This window comes from Macaca nemestrina, chromosome 8, assembly GCF_043159975.1.
Source record: "Macaca nemestrina isolate mMacNem1 chromosome 8, mMacNem.hap1, whole genome shotgun sequence".
NCBI lineage: Eukaryota > Metazoa > Chordata > Mammalia > Primates > Cercopithecidae > Macaca > Macaca nemestrina.
In genome coordinates, this window is record NC_092132.1 from 147,990,598 (window position 1) to 148,011,382 (window position 20,785).

Sequence of the window (20,785 nt, forward strand, 5' to 3'; positions counted from 1 at the left end):
AATCTCTACAACAAATCCTCAGTCACAATCCCCCCTAGTGGTTCTGCTTCATCCATCAAACCCCGAATGATAGAAGGAGCATGAGTCAGCCCAGTCTCTGACCTTGCCCAATCATTTAGTGGTTTAGACACAGACAACATTGGATTTCCTGTGGCCACATCATGAGCTCAGGTCCTTCGTATTTGTTGGCAGAGCAAAGGAAGTAGCAGAGTGAGGCTGTGATATATTATAATCCAGCACTTTTAAACATTTTGGTCTCAGAACACCTTGACACTCTTAAAGTCTGTTGAGGATCTCAATGAGATTTTGTTTAAGTGGGTTGTGTCTGTTGAAATCTATTGCAAAAATTAAGACTAATTAAAAAATTACAAAACAGATTATTCATTTAAAAATAACAATAAGCCTATTACATGTTAACATAAAAGTACATTTTTATGGAAATAACTATTTTGCAAAACAAAAACAAATGCAGTAAGCACAGTAGCTTGTTTTAAATTTTTTTGCAACTCTGTAACATCTGGCTTCATGGAAACCAGCTGGATTTTTATATCCGCTTCTGTATTCAAACTTTTGTTAACATTCTGTGTCTGGTAGGCTCTGGAAGACTCCATTGCATATTTGTGAGAGATTAACAGTGAAAAGGAAAATGGCCTCTTAGTAATATTGTGAAAATAGGTTTGTCTTTGCAGACTGCTTGAAATTTTCAGGTTCCCCGTGGGTTCCCAAACCACCCTGGGGGATTGTTGGGTTAGTCTAAGGGCTGAGTTTAAGGGTGAAATGTTGAGGGGTTATGAGTACTGGTCAGGGTTTCAGGAGAAAAGTGAAGATGCGTCAATGGCTGTCTGGCCACTTCAGGGCCTTGGGATAGAGAAGAGGAAGGTGAGCACGCGGAAAGGGTTTCATGCTGTTGCTGTTGTAGTCGGAGACGTCATGAGTGTTTCTTTGTACCTGTCAGTTAGTTGTGGAACAGACTGTGTTGCTCTTTCTAAGACTTAGGCTGGAGCAATGAGAAGCCAAGAAAATTTTAAGAGATGATGAAGACGTTTTGTGGAAGATTCAGTAGTTCTATGGTTCTGTAGGAAATAGTGGGTATGAATCGGGGTGATGTGGGTAATGGCTTCAACATCGATTACCACAGTTACAGCCAGAGTTACAATGCCCTGAAGACTCATTTTGTTAGCCGTGAAGAAGTTCCTGTCTTTGTGGGTCATGAGATACTGATGCAGACTGGAGTAATCGCCTTCCCTTTTATCCACTCACAGAGGCACTGTATATCCTCATTCCCTCCCACATGTTGGCAAAGAAAAATCTGGAAATGCACTTGGCCTTTCTCTCAAATGCCTGTGTGTGTGCACCCATGAGTACTGCGTGCACAGAGCAACTTTCCTGCTGTGAATCCTCCTCTTTCCTTCCTAAGAACACAGCCTTCAGCTCCACAGCAGGAGGTGCCTTCTTTAGGCAACATTTTTTACGATAAAGCATTGTACCCTATCCTGGGCTGGACAGATGAAAACTTGAATGCAGTCAGTGCTGAGCTGCTTTCTCCTATCGGAGTAGAGAGTGGAGTGGAGAGTGGAAGAAAGATTTGGCACTTGTTCCCCCACTGCTGCCAGGTACGTTGTGTTTCCTAGTTCTTTCCAAATAGGTGATGAGTGGGACTGAACTGTTTCCCAGAAAAAAAAAAAAAGCTGAAATCTAAACTCCAGCAGCTCCCGGTCTTGACAAGTCGAAGTCTAACAGTGGCGAGGAAGGCAGACCCGAAACACCATCATCACATTTTTTCTGAAACTGCATTTTCTTTTACTCTATCATATCCACATTCAAACAAAAGAATGTAACATTTTCATTTTAAGAAAGGCTTGATATCATGTATCAAAAGCTTCCATGATCCCTGGCTCTTCTTCTAGTGAAAATACAAAGGTGAAGGTGTATAATGAAAAAGAATCTATACATGTTTTTTGGTTGCAAGCATTCATATTTTCCATGCGGAAGTGAGCCAATGCACTAGATCACCTCTAAAAGTTTCTTTTATAGTTTGTTAATGCACATACCTTTAATATTTATTTTATTGGGCCCTGTGATGGTTAATATTAAGTGTCAACCTGATTGGATTGAAGGATGCAAAGTATTTGTTTCTGGGTGTGTCTGTGAGGGTGTTGCTGGAGGAGAATAACATTTGAGTCAGTGGACTGGGAGAGGCAGACCCTCCCTTAATCTGGGTGGGCACCATCCCCTCGCTGCCAGCATGGCTAGAAAAAGCAGGCAGAAGAATGTGGAAGAAGCAGGCTTGCCAAGTCTTCCAGTCTTCATCTTTCTCCCATGCTGGATGCTTCTGCCCTCGGACATCAGACCCCAAGTTCTTCGGCTTTTTGACTCTTGGACTCGCAGTGTGGTTTGCCAAGGTCTCTCGGGGCTCTCAGGCCTTCAGCCACAGATGGAAGGCTGCCCTGTCAGCTTCCCTACTTTTGAGGTTTTTGAAACTCAAACTGATCCACTAATGAATTCCTTGCTCCTCAACTTGCAGACTGCCTATCGTGAGACTTTACCTTGTGATTGTGTTGAGTTAATTCTCCATAATCAACTCCTGCTCATATATACATATATCCTGTGAGTTCTGTCCCTCTAGAGAACCCTGACTCATACGGGCACTCAGTGTGAATGACAGTGGTGTCTGATTCTTCTTATCTATAAGCCTTCCATATCTAGGAAAGCTTGCAAATCCAATCATATATTTGTCTGTATGTATGTGGGGTGTGCTGTGTGTGTGAGTGTGTTTGTGTATTTGTGTATATTTACATGTTCTGGTTGTGGTACCCGTGAGTTGATCAACATTGAAAGGGAAAAAATGACTTTTACCAGACTCTGAAATTGCATCATGAATAAAGTTCTATTAGTTCTGCCTCAACCCACGTTGTTCTGTATCTTTCTCTGCTTACTGTGTGTTGCCTTGTTTTTTTTAGCAAATACATTTTTTCATATTTTGGTCTCTACCTGCAAGAGTAATAATGTGTCTTTTACATCCCTACGAGAGTTCTTTAGTTTTTCAGTGGTAGCCTCTGACTCACTATTACCAGCCTAAAAGTATGAGTCTAGAAGATATACTTGAGCAGAAAATTTAACATTATTTAATTTACATGATTTAGGCAATTTACTGACTCAGGCAATGCGAGAGATGATATGAACAGTCATTTGCTCTTCAGAGACTGAAAAACCTTTCTTTTCTGCCAAAACATTGTTATTAGAACTTTGTTGAATGTCAGAGATAATTTGGACATTAGCTCATGAACTTTTCTTAACTACGTATATTAATATTCTAGACTTTTAGTATGTAGTCACTAAAATTGTCTTTTATGGTTTAACAAGTTAATGCTGTTGAAAGTTTTACAGAATTCTAAATTTTCTCAATTGATATGAAAATAAAATTCACATTTACTAATTTGAATTGTATTTATCATTTATTATAAATAATATTAACAAAATATTTTTGAAAGTTTAATAAAGAAATTTAGAATATAAATTTAGATTGAAACAAGGGAGGCAATACCTCTTGAATTTATATTTGAGAGCTCATCTCTAAGTGTGCACTTAATAGTTAGAGATGTTGAAAGCCAGAGATTTTAAAAAAGGTTAATGTATTAATACCATATTTTATTTTGGGAAAAATACTACTCCCTATTATTTCCATCAGTCATTTTTTGTTACAAAGCAACCCAGTCACCTCTGGCAGGTTTAAGAACTATAAAATGATAGTATTTTAAAAAAGAATATTGGGTAGGTTACATGATTGCCAGGAAGGTTAAAGAATCAGGCACATACCTCAAACCTTGCCATAAAATTGCTCTGAAGAACACATCACTGTTCACCCCACTTAGTGTCAAACTCTAGTCTGATGCTGGAGTTGTCCACAGTGCTGCTGGGGTTCCTACTGGCTCAGGAGCTGGACCTTGCTGCAGCTACACTGTGGCCAGAGCATCTCTTGGTCTAGCTCATGTGGATCAGGTGCATCCGGGAGGCAGCCTGGCTGTGCAAGGGCCTGCACGCTAGCTTCCAGGGACAGAGTGAGGCTGGCGTAGCCTGTGCCCTTTTCTGACTAGGGAGGAGGGAGTTTTCTACCTCCCACCAATATTTCTTAGGCAGGGAATTCCCCAAATCCAGGAGTAGGACTCACACATTCTGGGTGGCCAAAAAAGAGTGCACAGCATAACTTTCCAAGGTGTTTTCACAGTCACGGCTAAGTAAAACCTCAAAGTGACCTGTTAAGGCAGGGAATTCCCCCGTAAAGGGAGTTCACCTGAAAAATCAGGGAACAGTCTCTGAAAGAGCCAATTCCACATCTTGCTTGTCAGTGACGGGTTTAGGAAAAGCACGTCTTCAAACTGGGGGAGATGACTGTTCCACAGAGACAGCAGATTGTCTAAACTGACCTTAAATGGTGGAGTGTAACTCATGACACCCTCCTGCACTCCTGAAGTCCCATGGACTCTGGTGCAGTCCCATTACTGGACTCACACTGACTTGTTTCAGGGCTGAGGGATCCTAGCCAGTCATCTCAGACCATTCTCAGTGATCTCATCTTAAAAGCAAATCCTACATTTCCTTTTTGGAAAGGGCTATGGGTGTACTGTTTAAATTTTACATATATTCTTTAGGTAGTGTCTGTTTTATAAATGTAATGTTTTCTTTGGCCATTTTGTGGTGAAGGATAATCATGGAAAAGAGGAAATGTATTGGCAGAAACTCCCCAGTCTTGTTTTGTGATGCAATTAAGAGTGACAATGTAGCCCCCCTTCTCCTTGAAGGATTTGTTCGAAGACCCTCAGCCTGAAATGTCAGACAGTACTGAACCCTATATATACTGCTCTTTCCTATGCATACACACCTATCACAAAGTTTAATTTATAAATTAGGCACAATAAGAGATTAACAACAATAATAAAAATAGAACAATTATGAAAATATGCTGCAAAAATATGTGTGAATATTTACTTCTGGAATTTCCCATTTAATATTTTTGAACCATGCTTGACCATGGTTAACTAAAATTTTGGAAAGCAAAACCATGGACAAGGGGGACTACTGTATACAGCTGTCACGCCGTATCTGCAGGTATTGATTCCAGGACCCTCATTAATACCAAAATCTATGGATGCTTAAGCCCCATATGTAAAATGGCATAATATTTGCATATAACCTACCCACATCTTCCCATATATAGCCATGCACCACATAATCACATTTTGGTCAACGACAGACTGCATATACAATGATGGTTCCATAAGATTATAATGGAGCTGAAAAATTCCTATTACCTACAGATGCTGTGGTCATCTTAATGTCGTAGCGCAATGCATTACTCGGTATTTGTGAGGACACCAGTGTAAACAAACCTACTGCACTACCAGCTGTGTAAAAGTCTAGCACTTACAATGATGTATAGTACATAAGATGTGACCAGGCTAATAAAGGACTATGCTACTGGTTTATGTATTTACTATACTATAATTTTATCCTTATTACTTTAGAGTATTCTCCTTCTACTTATAAAAAATGTTAACACGCGTGGATGACAGCTCCATGCATGTCATTGCCACTGAAAATCTTCTAGTGGGACAAGAGGTGGAAGTTGAAGACACTGATGTTGATGATTCCGACCCTGTATAGACCTAGGCAAATGTGTGTGTGTCTTAGTTTTTAGCAGAAAAGTTTACAAAGTGAAAAAATATTAGAAATTTTAAAAATAGAAAAACGCTTGTAGAATGAGGACATAAAAAAGAATTTTTTTTTTTGTATGGCTGTAAACATGTTTGTGTTTTAAGCTAAGTGTTATTAGAAAAGAGTCAAAAGTTAGAAAATTTAAAACCTGTGAAAGAAGAACATTACTGTAAGCTAAGGTTAATTTATGATTGATAAAGACAATGATTGTATAAATTTAGTGTAGGCCAAATGCACAGTTTCTATATAGCCTGCCGTAGTGTACACTCATGTCCTCGACCTTCATATTCACTCATCACTCACTCATTGATCACCCAGAGCGACTTAGTCATCCATGTTAAGTTCCCTAAAAGGTTACCATATTAATCTTTTATACTGTATTTTTACTGTACTTTTTCTATGTTTAGAGATGAGAGATGTTTAGATACACAAATACTTAACATTGTGTTACAGTAATAGGCTACTCAAGTTTGTAGCCTAGGAGACAAAGGTTATCTCATACAGCCCAGGTGTTAGTAGGCTACATCATCTAGGTTTGTTTAAGTATAGTCTATGAGGTTTTCACAATGACAAACTCACCTAACAACAAATTCCTCAGAACGTATCCTGTCACTAAGCAATGTAGGACTGTACTTTAAATCATCTCTAGATTACTTATGGTATCTAATACTATATAAATGCTATGTAAATACTTATACTATAGTTTTGTTTGTATCATGTTTCAGTATTGCACTGTTTTTTCCCCCTAATATTTTGATCCGTGGTTAGATACAGAGGGCCAACTATATTTATTACAGAAATTTGAATATGCAGATAATTAGAAGGAAAATTATGCCATAATTTTATTATGCAAAAAGGACTATTGTTTATAATTTGGGATATTAATGTTCAGTCTTTATCTGAATGCAAACTTTTTTTCAGCCATTAGTCAATAAATTAGAGAGGTATTTATTTGAGCAATGGACCTACTCCAGAGCTGTGGAAATTATACCCATTTTTAATTCTTATTGAATTTTTATTTTTTTAATTTTCATTTTACTTTAAGTTCTGGGACACATGTTCAGAACGTGCAGGTTTGTTACATAGGTATAAATGTGCCATGGTGGTTTGATGCAGCTATCAACCCATAATCTGGGTTTTAAGCCCCACATAAATTAGGTATTTGTCCTAGTGCTCTTCTTCCCCTTGCCCCCCACCCCCCAACAGGCCCCGGTGTGTGATGTTCCCCTCCCTGTGTCCATGTGTTCTCATTGTTCAACTCCCATTTATGAATGAGAACGTGCGTTGTTTGGTTTTCTGTTCCTGTGTTCGGTGAAATGATGGTTTCCAGCTTCATCCATGTTCCTGCAAAGGACATGAACTCATTCTTTTTTATGGCTGCATAGTACTCCATGGTATATATGTGCCACATTTTCTTTATTTAGTCTATCATTGATAGGCATTTGGGTTGGTTCCAAGTCTTTGCTATTGTGAACAGTGCTGCAATAAACATGTGTGCATGTGTCCTTATAGGAGAATGATTTATAATCCTTTGGGTATATACCCAGTAATGGGATCGCTGGATCAAATGGTATTTCTGGTTCTAGATTATTGAGGAATCGCCACACTGTCTTTCACAATGGTTGAACTAATTTACACTCCCACCAACAGTGTAAAAGCGTTCTTATTTCTCCACCTCTTCTCTAGCATCTGTTGTTTCCTGACTTTTTAATGATCGCTGTTCTAACTGGCGTGAGATGGTATCTCATTGTGGTTTTGATTTGCATTTCTCTAATGACCAGTGATGATGAGCTTTTTTTCATATATTTGTTGACTGCACATATGTCTTCTTTTGAGAAGTGTCTGTTCATATCCTTCACCCACTTTTTGATGGGTTTTTTTTCTTGTAAATTTGTTTAAGTTCCTTGTAGATTCTGGATATTAACCCTTGTCAGATGGATAGATTTGCAAAAATTGTCTCCCATTCTGTAGGTTGCCTGTTCACTCTGATGATAGTTTCTTTTGCTTTGCAGAAACTCTTTAATTAGATCCCATTTGTCAATTTTGGCTTTTGTTGCAATTGCTTTTGGTGTGTTAGTCATGAAGTCTTTGCCCATGCGTATGTCCTGAATGGTATTGCCAAGGTTTTCTTCCAGTTTTTTTATGGTTTTATGTCTTATGTTTAAGTCTTTAATCCATCTTGAGATAATTTTTGTATGAGGTGTAGGGAAGGGATCCAGTTTCCATTTTCTGGATGTGGCTAGCCAGTTTTCCCAGCACCATTTATTAAATAGGGAATCCTTTCCCCATTGCTTGTTTTCTAAACATAAACTTTTTAATGGTAACTGTCAAACTGTGCATACAAGTTCCTCTTTTTAGATTTGACATAAGTAGGAATTTTCCATTTATTTTCATAATCTTCGTGGATATTATTTTAATGCCTTAATACAGTTCTGCCAATGGAATATAGCGATTCCATTATTGTTGAATATCCATTTTTCCCAGTATTCCACAATTAAAAATAATGTTACTCTAAACATGTTTGCGCATAACCTATTTTCCTGTTAGAGTTATTTTTCAGAAGTAGAAGAACTGGATCCAAGGATTTGATGTTTCAAAAAGCAACCAGCAGCAGAGCTGCCGTTTCAGTGCCTTACAAACACTGGTCACTATCACCGTTTCCCCAAGATGGTAGCTTGAAGGATGGGGCTCTTTAATTCTGTATGTTTGCTGTTCTGTTCTTACTAGTCAGCCTGGCATTTCTCAGTGTTTGTTAATCAGTTCCACAGTGTGTGAAGTGCATGTGTCTAGTCGTTAGAAGCTGGGTCTTCTCTCTCTTTTTTCCCTCAGAGCTGGGCTTGATGCCTGGAAGCTGTGGAACACTCAGTCATACTGCATGAATGAAGGACAAGTGTTTATTGTGTCTTCATGCATTGTTTCTATTTATCTGTTGGGGGCTTAGTACTTTTAATAAATATAAATTTAATTATAAAGATTTAAGATTTTATATAGGTAGATTGGTTGCAAGTACCTTTGAAAGAGTGGGAGGTGTTAAAGGAAATCTTCCTGATAACCATACATTGCCCCACAGTCTGTTTCCATGGAAACTGAAGCCTTAAATGAGAGAACCATGCACCTAGATACACAGTAGATAACAAACATAATTCCCCTCTCTTGCAAACCTATCATCTAAAACTTTAAAGTTTCAAAACACTGCATTGATAGAAACTGTTTTGTAATTGGAAGGGTCTTAAAATTTGAGATTTTAAATTATGGATGTATAGAACCATGTGGTTAAAAGAGACCTTCAAGTGTGGGTTCACAGACTCCTTCAGAATTCACCAATGGCCCAGCTTTTAAAGAACTCAAGAGGGAACCTCGTCCTCCCCAGCCTTGGCAGCCTGCATTGGAATGCTCTCCTTGGTAGCAATTAGTGGCACAATGAAGAGATTTACAACTCCTCCACAATCACTTTTTCAAGAAACACTGGAATAATTTGAATGCCTCCTGAGGCAGTTGGTTTCTTTTCTTCCTTAACCCTTACACATTTAGAGACATTTATCCACTCAAATAGAAGTCTTGGGTTTTTTTACTGTATTAAACAACAACTTTTCATTGGTTTTGCAGATGTTTTATGAAGACCCTTAAGACTCCAGCAAAATCTATACTTACATAAATTATCTCACCATTCACTTAAAACCTGTAAACAGCTCCATTATTGTAGGGACCTGGATAGAAGTTTAGGTAGCAAAAGGTCAGGAGACTGTGCCTGGAATTTGTCGAGCATCAGGAGAACCCAGGCAACCATCCTTAACCGCCAGCCTTGGGCCCTCCAATCCATCTATCCAGAAGCTATTGCAAATGATAGCATTCAGTCCCTTCCTCGCTTTTCTGTCTGCTTCTTTGGGCATGTTTTTTTTTTTCAGGATGCCCTAGGTCTTTACAAATGACTTTTACCACAATTGGAGAAGCTATGGGTACAAACAGCAGAGCCCTGGCTGCTGTCTCTCTGATACTTAGATGAGCCTGTTAGAGATGAATGGGGCTGTTTCAACCCAGGTCCTATTAGTTTCCAGTGTTCTAGGGCTGATCCAAGAGGGTCAAGCTGAAATGATGGATTCTCAGCCACTTGACAAGAGTGTAAACCAATCACTCCTGGGATTTGGCCAATCAGTCCTAATGCCATATTCTTTCTGGGTTGTATAGCATGGTAGACTGCAAAGACGGGGATTGACTCTGGCAATGATCAAACTGTTACCAACATTCACTCTTCCCCTCTGTAAGCATGGACAGACGATGATGCGTTTTACATTTCTGTGAGACCGGCTTCTCCTTTGGAAGTGAGGTGTATTTAACATTCCTTACTGGGCTGTTGGGAAGATCAAAGTACTTAGTAAGTTACCATATATATATATATACACACACACAAAATAAAAAATATATAAAATATATATAAAATATATACATAAAATATATATATAAAATATACTTTATAATATATATAAAATATACAATATAATATATATAATATATAATATATGCAATATATTATATATTAGGTAACTTATTAAGTTATATAAAATTAAATACCTTATATATTATATACTTAATAAGCTACCTTATATATAAAATATATAATATATATTTTATATACATTATATATGATATATATTTTATACACATTATATTATATATATTAGGTAACTTGTTAAGTACCTTATATATTTTTAATATATATTATGTACACATATATATTAAAAATATATATACTAGATAACTTGTTAAGTACCGTGTATATATTTTTAATATATATATATTATATGCATATATATATATATTTTTTGAGAAAGGGTCTGGCTCTGTCTCTCTGGCTCTGTCAGTCTCCTGAGTAGCTGGGACAACAGGTATATGCCACCATGACTGGCTAATTTTTAAAGTTTTTTGTAGAGACGAGGTCTTACTATATTGCCCAGGCTGATCTTGAACTCCTGGGCTCAAATGATCCTCCTGCTTTGGCCTGCCAAAGTGCTGGGATGACAGGCATGGACCACTGCACCCAGCTGCCTAACAAATTCTTGGGACTAAATAAGTGCTCAAAAAATAAAACTCCATCCCTTTCCCTACATGTAGCTCGGCAATATTTAGGCTACTTTTGTACCAGATCAAAAGTGCTTTCATGGTGAGATTTCAGGCAACCAGGTTCTAAGATTTGCTTTGGGAAACAAAATCTAGGCTTTGAATCATATATTGTTGATACCTGCCCCTTCATCTATTCAGAAAGCAGGCTTTAGTAGCAAGGTTCTCGTGCAAATTTAAGGTCCAAATTGATCTTGTATTTCTGGACATAAAGAAGAATTGGCACCAACTTCATTGCAATAATCACTGAAACATTTTAGACGTGTTAAGAAAATCGTATTAAAAAAATCAGTTCAGCATTTCTCATTGTATTAGCATTATTTTTTTCCTGATATTGCCTGCTAGGAACTGTATTATTGTTCTCTTTTTAACTTCTGCATGTAGAACGCCTGCTCCCACAATATAAATTCCTTCTGTGGCAGAGAAAATTAGTGTGTTAAAAAAGAATTTGAATCTGGACTTGCTCATCAAAGCTTGTAAACACTTTTGGATTAGACACACTGTTTTATAAATCCCGGGTTTCCTGCGTGAGTTGGTGGTCTGTTTGAAGTTAAACATCTAAGATTCAGTGTTAGACTAGGTCTCAGGTTAAACCCAATGGGAGAATTTAATTCTCAAATAAAGCTAGAAGAAAATGCTAAAAGAATAATGAAAGTATTTTATTGTTTGTTTTGCTTGGAAAAAAACTCTCTGGAGAGCAAGTAGTAATTTTGTCCTCTTGCCCTTTTCCTTTGTCATCTGTCATCTTGATTGCTTTAACTTTATCATGTGAAATATTTATTATTTAATACAAGAAAGTAATAATGGGAAATGGTCTTACTTTTCCAAACCGTGTTCCCTCGCCAGGGTAATTACGTTTGATGAGTGCTGGAGGGTACGATCTTCCCAGGGACGGCTTCGCTGGCTGGAGAGGGAATTATCAAGATGGTTCTTGCCTTTCCATTTTGTATTCCCAGAGCTCTTGTGGAAATAGTATATTGTAGGCAAAGGCAAAATGAAATTTTAAATCACAAATTCTTTCATGAGGAGATTAGCCTATACGCAGACACAAGGAGGGGATAGGGAAGGTTTGTCACCTTCAGTGGCAGCATGATAACATGCTTATTTATTTAACCAGCTAAATTTAGCCACAAGCCATTACAACATTTCCAGTAAGGCAAAGTGTATGGTATAGCTGGTGTACCATACACTTGGTATAACTTACCAGTTAAAACATACACTTTGCCTTACTGGAAATGCTGTATGGCTTGGCACACTTGATAGTGTTGGCAAGTTGGTAGTATTGGAAGTGTATAGTAAAGCATGGTGTTACCCAGGCTGGAGTAGGTAGGAGAATCAACTTCCATGATATACATTGAAGGGCATGGGTAATCTTATTTAATACAATATGCAAAGCCATAGGGTGTGTGCCATCAACTGTAAACTTGATGTGCTTGGGGTTAACCACTGGGGAGACTCAGGAAAGGGAGGGGTATGTTTTCTAGAGGGAGTGTGGTATCAGGTAATAAGTGATGGGTCCAGGACTAGAACCCAGTTTCCCTTAAATACGGTTGGATTCTCCAATTTGGTTTCTTCCACTAGAAAATGCGACTGACAGCGGCAAATGCTTTGTAGGATCAGTGGGAAGATGAGCAGACATAATGCTTGTGCCCTGTGAGAAAGTCCCTCGTCCTGGCGGCTGCCCTGCAACCTCAAAGATTTTTTCATTTTTAAGCATTTGCAGAGTACAATTTAAAATACAATTTAAATTATTTTGATATGAAAACAAGAAAATAGCCTTCATCATGTATAATAGCCTTCATCATATATCCATCTGCTTTTACTTTATGCGGATGATGCCATGTTTTGAGGGATCCATTTTCATTTGCTCTCTCTTAACCCCCCAGATAGGTACAGTTGCTGCCTTACTCACCCGGTAAGCTCAGCATCATCCTGCTTTGTACCACCCCTGCCCCAGCTGAGGTGAACTTTCCCATGATTTTAAGGGAACCCAGGGTATTAGGCAAGTGAGCAGTCTCTCCTTCTCCTCCAGGGGACTCAGAGGCTCTTGATACAGGGCTTAGGGCTGGATATTGTCAGAGGTATTTACAATAAGCCCCATGAAAATGGTGACACCTATAGCTGGAGGCCGCCTGTTCAATTTTATGAGCAGGAAAAGGCTCCTGTTCCAAGCTTAGGGTCTGGCGTGCAGGAGAGCAGGTTGCAAAGTGCTCTGATTTTGGGGTCTGGGTCCAAGCTCCTTGTATACTTAAATTTGAAGATGTTTTCTGGTTCTGTCCTCACAGTCAGCCCACAGACTGTCTTTGCAACCCCACAGAAAAAGATCACAGTCCTTCATGGCTCTGTCATTTTACACTCTAGCTTCTTTATCAAAGTGGCCTGCATTTATTTTTCCATCTGGTACACTTCGATTTATCCTTCAAGATCCAAATTAAAAAGCAAAAACATTTCAGCTGTAAAGTCTTTCCTGATTTTCCCTGCCAGGGTTAATTACTTTCTCCTCTTCCTTTTCACGGATGGACAGTGCCCTGATGTCAGGGACAGTATCTGTTTTTAGAACGCGTCTGAAGCTTCAGTGTGCATATGAGCTACCTAGGGAACTTGTCAAAATGCGTCTTCTGATTCAGTGGGTCTGGGAGGGGGTCTGAGAGTCTGCAGTTTTTAACAAGCTTCCAGGTGATGCTGATGCTGCTTGTCTGAGAACCACACTTCAAGTAGCAAAGCTGTTTTATGGATGAACCCTAAGGTTTGGTGTACAGTTTGTGCTCAGTTCAATTTGGCTGATTGTTAAATGAATGATACTTGATGCCCTTCATCTGTGGCTTTCTTAGTGGGAAACTTGGTTATCTTAAAAAAACATACAAATGAGATACAATGAGGTCATATTTAACACTTGCCTAATCAACTATATTTATCTGCTTAGACTGAGAACCTTCACGTCTCTTTAACTGTTGGTAATAATAATAGCAAACATTTCCTGGGAGTTTGCATACTATTTACTAAGCTCCCCTCTAAGCAGGATACATACATTCACTCATTTCATCCTCAGAATAGCCCTAGGAGATTGTAGATTTGTTAAAATAATGCTGTAACAACAACAACAACAAACCCCAAAAGGTATCATGACTCAAGCACAACAGAAGTTCATTTCTTGTTCACATACAACTTTTATCCGGTGTTCCAATGGGAAGGTGGCTCTCCTCCAAACAGTGTCTCAGGGACCCAGACTCCTTCTGTCTTGTGATCCTGCCATCTTCAAAAATGTGGCTTCCAAGTCACTGTGCTTGTCTGCATTATGTGGAAAAGGAATTAGGGTGAGGATTGAGGAAGTGGTACACATCTTTTTATTCATTTTTCTTTGGCTATTGCTCAAGCACATGGCAACACCTAACTAAAAGGGAGGTTTGAAAATGTTGTTCAACTGTGTGCCCAGGGAAAAAAGAAGCTGTTTGGTAAATATAATCTAAGTGTGACTAACCTAGGTATCGGAACGTGGTTAGTATTTCCTCAGTGCTATCCAGGGTCTCAATAGTAATGCTTTACGCTCGGAGGCACAATGGGAACTCATCACCAGTGGCTAGTTGGGAGAAAAAAGGACTGGCTATATTTATGCAAGAAAAAAAAATGATCTGGCTGTAGAGCTACTTAACTTTCCTCCAAAGCAGGAGGGTGGGATGGGAGGACAGCAGGTGCAGTATAATGTGACCAAGTCAGGACTGGGGGTCAGCTCAAAAGGTAGAAACAGAGATTGTAGCAGGGACATTTGTAGTCAGACAGAACAACAGTGTTCGGGGAGATTTGTCTCTAAGAACTGGGAAGACTCTGAGAACCCAAAACTCTGCTTGGGGGGAGGGCTAGAGTCATGGGCCCATTCCATGTCCCGCCCGCTGGCAGGCTCTGCGGGGAAGGAGAGTTCAAACGATGATTTAAACTGAGTGGGGTGTGGAAAGGTAGAGATGAATGAGCCCTGAAGGACAGGGCTTACTGAGACGCAAGAGTTATTATGAGCACAGCACTGAAAACAAGCAGCTTTTTCATAAGTACAATATAGTTCCTTTATGAGACTTCTTATTTTCAAATATTAGCTCAATGTGGATCCAGGCCTTAGAAATAAAGGCAAAGAGATGTAACAGAAATGAGACTAAAGCATTTAGGGAAAAAATCTTACAGAATCTAAAAGTATTTTTTTCATAGAAAAAAGTCTTATAATTGATAAAATATCCTTTATACTTTCAAGTTCCAGTATTTAAAAAAAAAAAGGGGACTGTCACTCATCCATTTTATTTCAGTGTAGGAGTTTACTGGGCTGGAGGACTTGCTGTCATTCAAGTACCACAGTATCATAGGAACTGCTGCTTCTATTCAAGTCTGTGATAAGAGTTTTGAAATTTGGAACTCAATACCAAAAACTTTCTTAGTATTGGTAGGAGCTCTTGATAGAGAAATCTTGCACAAGAATCCACTAAACCATAAGTTAAATGGCAATGAGGGGATGGAAGAAAGAAAGGAAGGAGGGATAAGGCTTCAAAAGAAGGAAATGTGCTAATTCTCTACCTGTCCTGTTGAGAAATGGAACATGAAGTACCCACAGGTGCTTCATTCAATTCATCACATCTTTAAGGAGAAAAAATCAATCATCTCTGTTAAGAGCAGGACTCTTGAACCAGACTGCCTGGGTTTGAATCCAGGCTCTGACACTTAACAACTGTATGACTTGGGTAAGTTATTTATTCTGCTGTGCCAAAATTTACTAATCTATAAAATGGGGATATTAATATACTTAGCCGTGGCAAAGACTGGAGTGCTGTTCCCAAACAATCACCCTTTTTCCTAGGCATACTGCTAGACCACATTTTACTTTGCCTTTAGGTAGGTATGGCCAAGTTCTTGAGTAACAGCCAATAAATAAATAGTTCAATCAATCAATAAATGAGAGTCACCTTCCAATAGGAACACTGATGAAAGTTGTATGTGAGCGAGTCTGGGTGCAGTGGCTAACACCTGTAATCTCAGCACTTTGGGAGGCTGAAGCAATTGCCTGAGGTCAGGAGTTTGGGACCAGCCTGACCAACATGGTAAAACTCCATCTCTACTAAAAATACAAAAATTAGCTGGGTGTGGTGGCGCGCACCTGTAGTCCCAGCTACTCTGGAGGCTGAGGCAGGAGAATCACTTGAACTGGGGAGGCAGAGGTTGCAGTGAGCAGAGATCGTGCCATTGCACTCCAGACTGGGTGACAGAGCAAGACTTCATCTCAAAAAAAAAAAAAAAAAAAAAAAAAAAAGTTATATGTGAGCAAGAAATGAACTTCTGTTGTGCTTGGGCCATCATGTCTTTTGAGGTTTGCTTGTTACGGCATTATTTATTTATTTATTTATTTATTTTTGAGATGGAGTCTTGCTCTGTTGCCCAAGCTGGAGTGCAATGGCGTGATCTAGGCTCACTGAAACCTCCATCTCCCCAGTGCAAGTGATTCTTCTGCCTCAGCTTCCTGAGTAGCTGGGATTACAGGTGCCTGCCACCTTGCCTGGATAATTTTTGTATTTTTAGTAGAGATGGGGTTTCACCATGTTGGTCAGGCTGGTCATGAAATCCTGACCTCACATGATCCACCCTCCTTGGCTTCCCTACAGCATAATTTTAACCAATCCACGCCCTCCTAAGGGTGTTCTGAGGATGCCATAGGTGAATGTATGCACCGTGCTGAGAGGAGAGCTTAGTAAATAGTATGCAAACTCCTAGAGAATATTTGCAATTATTATTGAGTTAGAGATATAGGAGCTGTCAGTCCAAACAGATACATAAAGTTGATTAGACCAAGTGCAAAACAGGACCTCTATGTATCTCATTTGTGTGTTTTACATATGACTTGAGGTCATAGTTAAAATCTCACTAGGATTTATACCTTTTCTCAGTCAATTCTGAATAAACCAAATTACATGTGGCTACAGGTATTACCTAATACATTGTGTGTGTCTTGCTCTTCTTTGGAGTATAAAGGCTATAAATGCAGACTCTAGAGACCAGTTACCTTGCCTTCAGTTCTTATACCTCCTACTGGCTGCAAAGCTGTGTGAGTCACTGACCACTGGAGACCCCACTCCCTGCTTTGGATCCCCGAAGGAGGTAATAACAGTCTCACTCCCTCCCTCCCTTTCCTTCCTCCCTCCCTCCCTCCCTCCCTCCCTCCCTCCCTCCCTCCCTCCCTCCCTTCCTTCCTTCCTTCCTTCCTTCCTTCCTTCCTTCCTTCCTTCCTTCCTTCCTTCCTTCCTTCCTTCCTTCCTCTCTTTTTCTCTCTCTCTCTCCTTCTCTCTCTCTCTCTTTCTCTCTCTCTTTTTCTCTCTCTCTTTCTCTCTTTCTTTCTCTCTCTCTCTTTCACAGGGTCTCACTCTATCGCCCAGGCTGGACAATCATGGTTGACTCCAGCCTCAACCTCCTGGGCTCAAGCGATCCTCCCACCTCAAGTCTCCCAGGTAGCTGGGACTACAGGCACATGCCACCACACCCAGTTAATTTTTTAACTTTTTGTAGAGACAAGGTTTCACTATGTTGCCCAGGCTGGTCTCGAACTCCTGGGCTCAAGCAATTCACCTGACTTGGCTGTCCAAAGTGCTGGAATGACAGGTATCAGTCACCCCTACCTAGACTCTCATTTTCTTTTCTTTCTTTCTTTCTTTTTTTTTTTTCAGGGTCTCATTCTGTCTCCCAAGCTGGAGTGCAGTGGCGCAATCTCAGCTCAGTGCAACCTCCACCTCCCGGGTTCAAGCGATTCTCCTGCTTTAGCCTCCTGAGTAGCTGGGATTACAGGTGCCTGCCACCATGCCTGGCTAATTTTTGTATTTTTAGTAGGGTTTTACCATGTTGGTCAGGGTGATCTCGAACTCCTGACCTCAGGTAGTCCACCCGCCTCTGCCTCCCAAAGTGTTCAGATTAGATGCATGAGCCACTGTGCCTGGTCAATAGTATCCATTTCATTAGCCAGGTGAGACTAAATGGAATGAATACATATAACCTGGCTAGAACAATGCCTGGCACAGTCAGAGCCCAGTAAATGTCTGCGGTGATTTCAGCACCTGAATGGGATTCCTTGTTTACCCTTATTTACCTTGTTTTGCCCTTATCTCAGGGTATAATTTCCACATCTTCTTTAAGTCTTTCCTTCCAGGTAAACTCTCTTTCCCTTTTCTTCCTGCTGGTCTCTATCACCTCAGTTTCAAACACCTTTCTGAGTTATTTGCAAAAGGGCCTCCTGTTTTCTGGGTGTTGCTAGCTGTGGAAATAGAATTGAGACATTTAAGAACCAGATTTCACTTGCTCAGTCTTAAAAATCAATGTTCAAGTCTTGGCATGTAGTGAAGGCTTAACATGGTTTTTCACATCACCACAGGTGCAAAAGTTTGAACATCACAATGTGAAACATTAAAAAAAAAAAAAAAAAGATCACTGTATATCTAAAGCTTCTTGTTCCCAGGCACTCATTTTGTTTCCAAGAAAGCCTCAGCCACGGGTTCCATTTCATTTGATTTTCCCATAGGCAAGCTTGTGCATGGCTGCTGGGGCCGTGCCTTGCATGGCTGTCATAGCGGGAAAGCTTCCATCCTTAGGAGGCATGCACTCAACAGAATTCTGTAAGGGAAGGATTGTTTTTCTGTGCAACTTGGATACCACGATTGTTTTCGTGTACCTAGAGAGCAATGTGGCTGTATATTAACTTATACCCTGGGGGCTGGAACCCTTTCCAGGCCCTTCAAGTAGCCTCTTCGGGCTACTAACACTGTCAGTTCCAAGGGCCTTTCCAGCGAACGGAGCTCTCAAACAAGGCAATGCACAGAGCAGTTCTCCTTTGCTTGTGTTTTCCCTTATTTTAGGTTCCTCTCTCTTTGATGGCATAAACAAGAGGGTAGTTTATGTTTATAAATTGCTATGATTTGAATGTGTCCCCTCCAAAATTTGCGTGTTGAGACATAATGGCCAATGCAATAGTATTAAGAGGTGGGGCCTTTAAAAGACGACGAGTTCATGAGGGCCTCTCCTTCCCGAATGGAATTAAGGTTCTGATAAAAGAGGCTCACATGGCGTTGGGCCTTTTCCCCTGCAGCCCCTTCCTCCAGGTAAGGAGGTAGCATCCCTTCCCTCTGGAGGACACAGCAACAAGACAGCATCTTGCAGGGAGAGATGGGCCCTCACCAGACACTATACCTACCAAGGCCTTGCTCTTGGACTCTTAGCTTCCAGAACTGTGAGAGATGTGTTTCTGTTCTTTACAAATTACCCAGTTTCAGCTGGGTGTGGTGGCTCACACCTGTAATCCCAGCACTTTGGGAGGCCAAGGTGGGCGGATCACGAGGTCAAGAGATGGAAACTATCGTGGCCAACGTGGTGAAACCCCGTCTCTACTAAAAATACAAAACTTAGCCGGGCGTGGTGGTGCACACCTGTAGTCCCAGCTACTCGGGAGGTTGAGGCAGGAGAATTGCTTGAACCCGGGAGGCAGAGCTTGCAGTGAGCCGAGATTGTGCCATTGCACTCCAGCCTGGCGACAGAGTGAGACTCCATCTCAAAAATAAACAAATTACCCAGTTTCAGGTTGTTGTTACTGTTGCATAAACAGCAAGGCATAAATACTGTACTTACAAGAAATCAAAGAGAAAGTTCCCTAATTCCCTGAGGTTGAGTCAGATCCTTGACTGCATACAAGGTACCACCCACACTGATTTATAGCTGCCTGAGTTCCCTTCTCTGGGTGTGATCACTCAGGCAGAGAATCGGAGTTTTCATCTTTGCTCCCCAGGGTCCACCACAGCACTAGGCATGGAGCAGGTGGTGAAGTCCCTGATATGGTTTGGCTATCCCCACCCAAATCTCATCTTGAACTGTAGCTCCCACGATTCCCAGGTGTGGTGGGAGGGGCCAGGTGGGAGGTAACTGAATCATGGGGGCAGGTCTTCCCCCTGCTGTTCTTGTGATAGTAAGTCTCATGAGATCTGATGGTTTTATAAAGCGGAGTTCCTCTGCACAAGTTCTCTCTTAACTGCCACCAAGTAAGATGGACCTTTACTTTCTGCCAGCATGATACGGCCTCTCCAGCTACTTGGAAACTGAATCCATTAAACCTCTTTCTCTTTATAAATTACACAGTCTGGGGTATGTCTTTATCAGCAGCATCAAAACGGACTAATACAGCCCCTAGAAGAAGGCATCAGTCAGGGAAAGGGAAGAAGCATTTATCACCATCTGACTGGGACCCAGAAAGTTTTGATTCCCAAAGTCTCTGAGAATGGTCAAAATGAAGCATCAGAGAAAGTAAAGAACATTTGATGACAAGAAGTCATGAAATAAAACTGATGATGTTAGTTTAAATGGCAAAAGTTATAGTAAGAAAATATTTTAGAATGATTTTCCTCTTTTTTTTTTCTGATGTTTCCTGTGTTGTTTGACATTGTGAAAGCTCTTAAGAACCGGTGAGAATTTCTTTTGTTATCCCGTTAGTCTTATGTTGTGCTAATAAATGATCAAAACTAAGAAATCCTGAAATCCCTTAATTAAAGAAGTGGTCATTCAATTGCATGAAACCATGTAATGTAAGTAGAATAAATACATTCATAATTATTATCTGATTCAGCCATTCTTTAATAAGTCAAATATGTTCATTTTATGTGCTCAATAATTCACCTTTTTGTTTACTGAAGTAGAAAAATAATTATTTTTTTGTCCCGGTTTGTTTATTGTTTAAAGTAGAGAATGATGAATGAGGAATAGATTTAAGATACTTAAAATGTCCTATATTTTAGAAAAAAATGTGAATCAGAATTGACTCTGCACTATGAAAATATCTAATGGCAAGGTCTCTCATTTGTTGAATTAATCCTATGTATTTTATTAACATTATACCATAATATTTAAGCTGGGCATTATTACCTTCATTTTACACTCAAGAATTCTAGGTTTTGACGCATAA

The 20,785-nt window shown here is 39.9% G+C and overlaps 1 long non-coding RNA gene across 1 annotated transcript in view; it reads left to right on the forward strand.

The window, feature by feature from the left end:
* Positions 1-20,785, forward strand: part of LOC105464179 (uncharacterized) — a 66,723-nt gene that overhangs the window by 11,351 nt on the left and 34,587 nt on the right. The window lies entirely within an intron of this gene.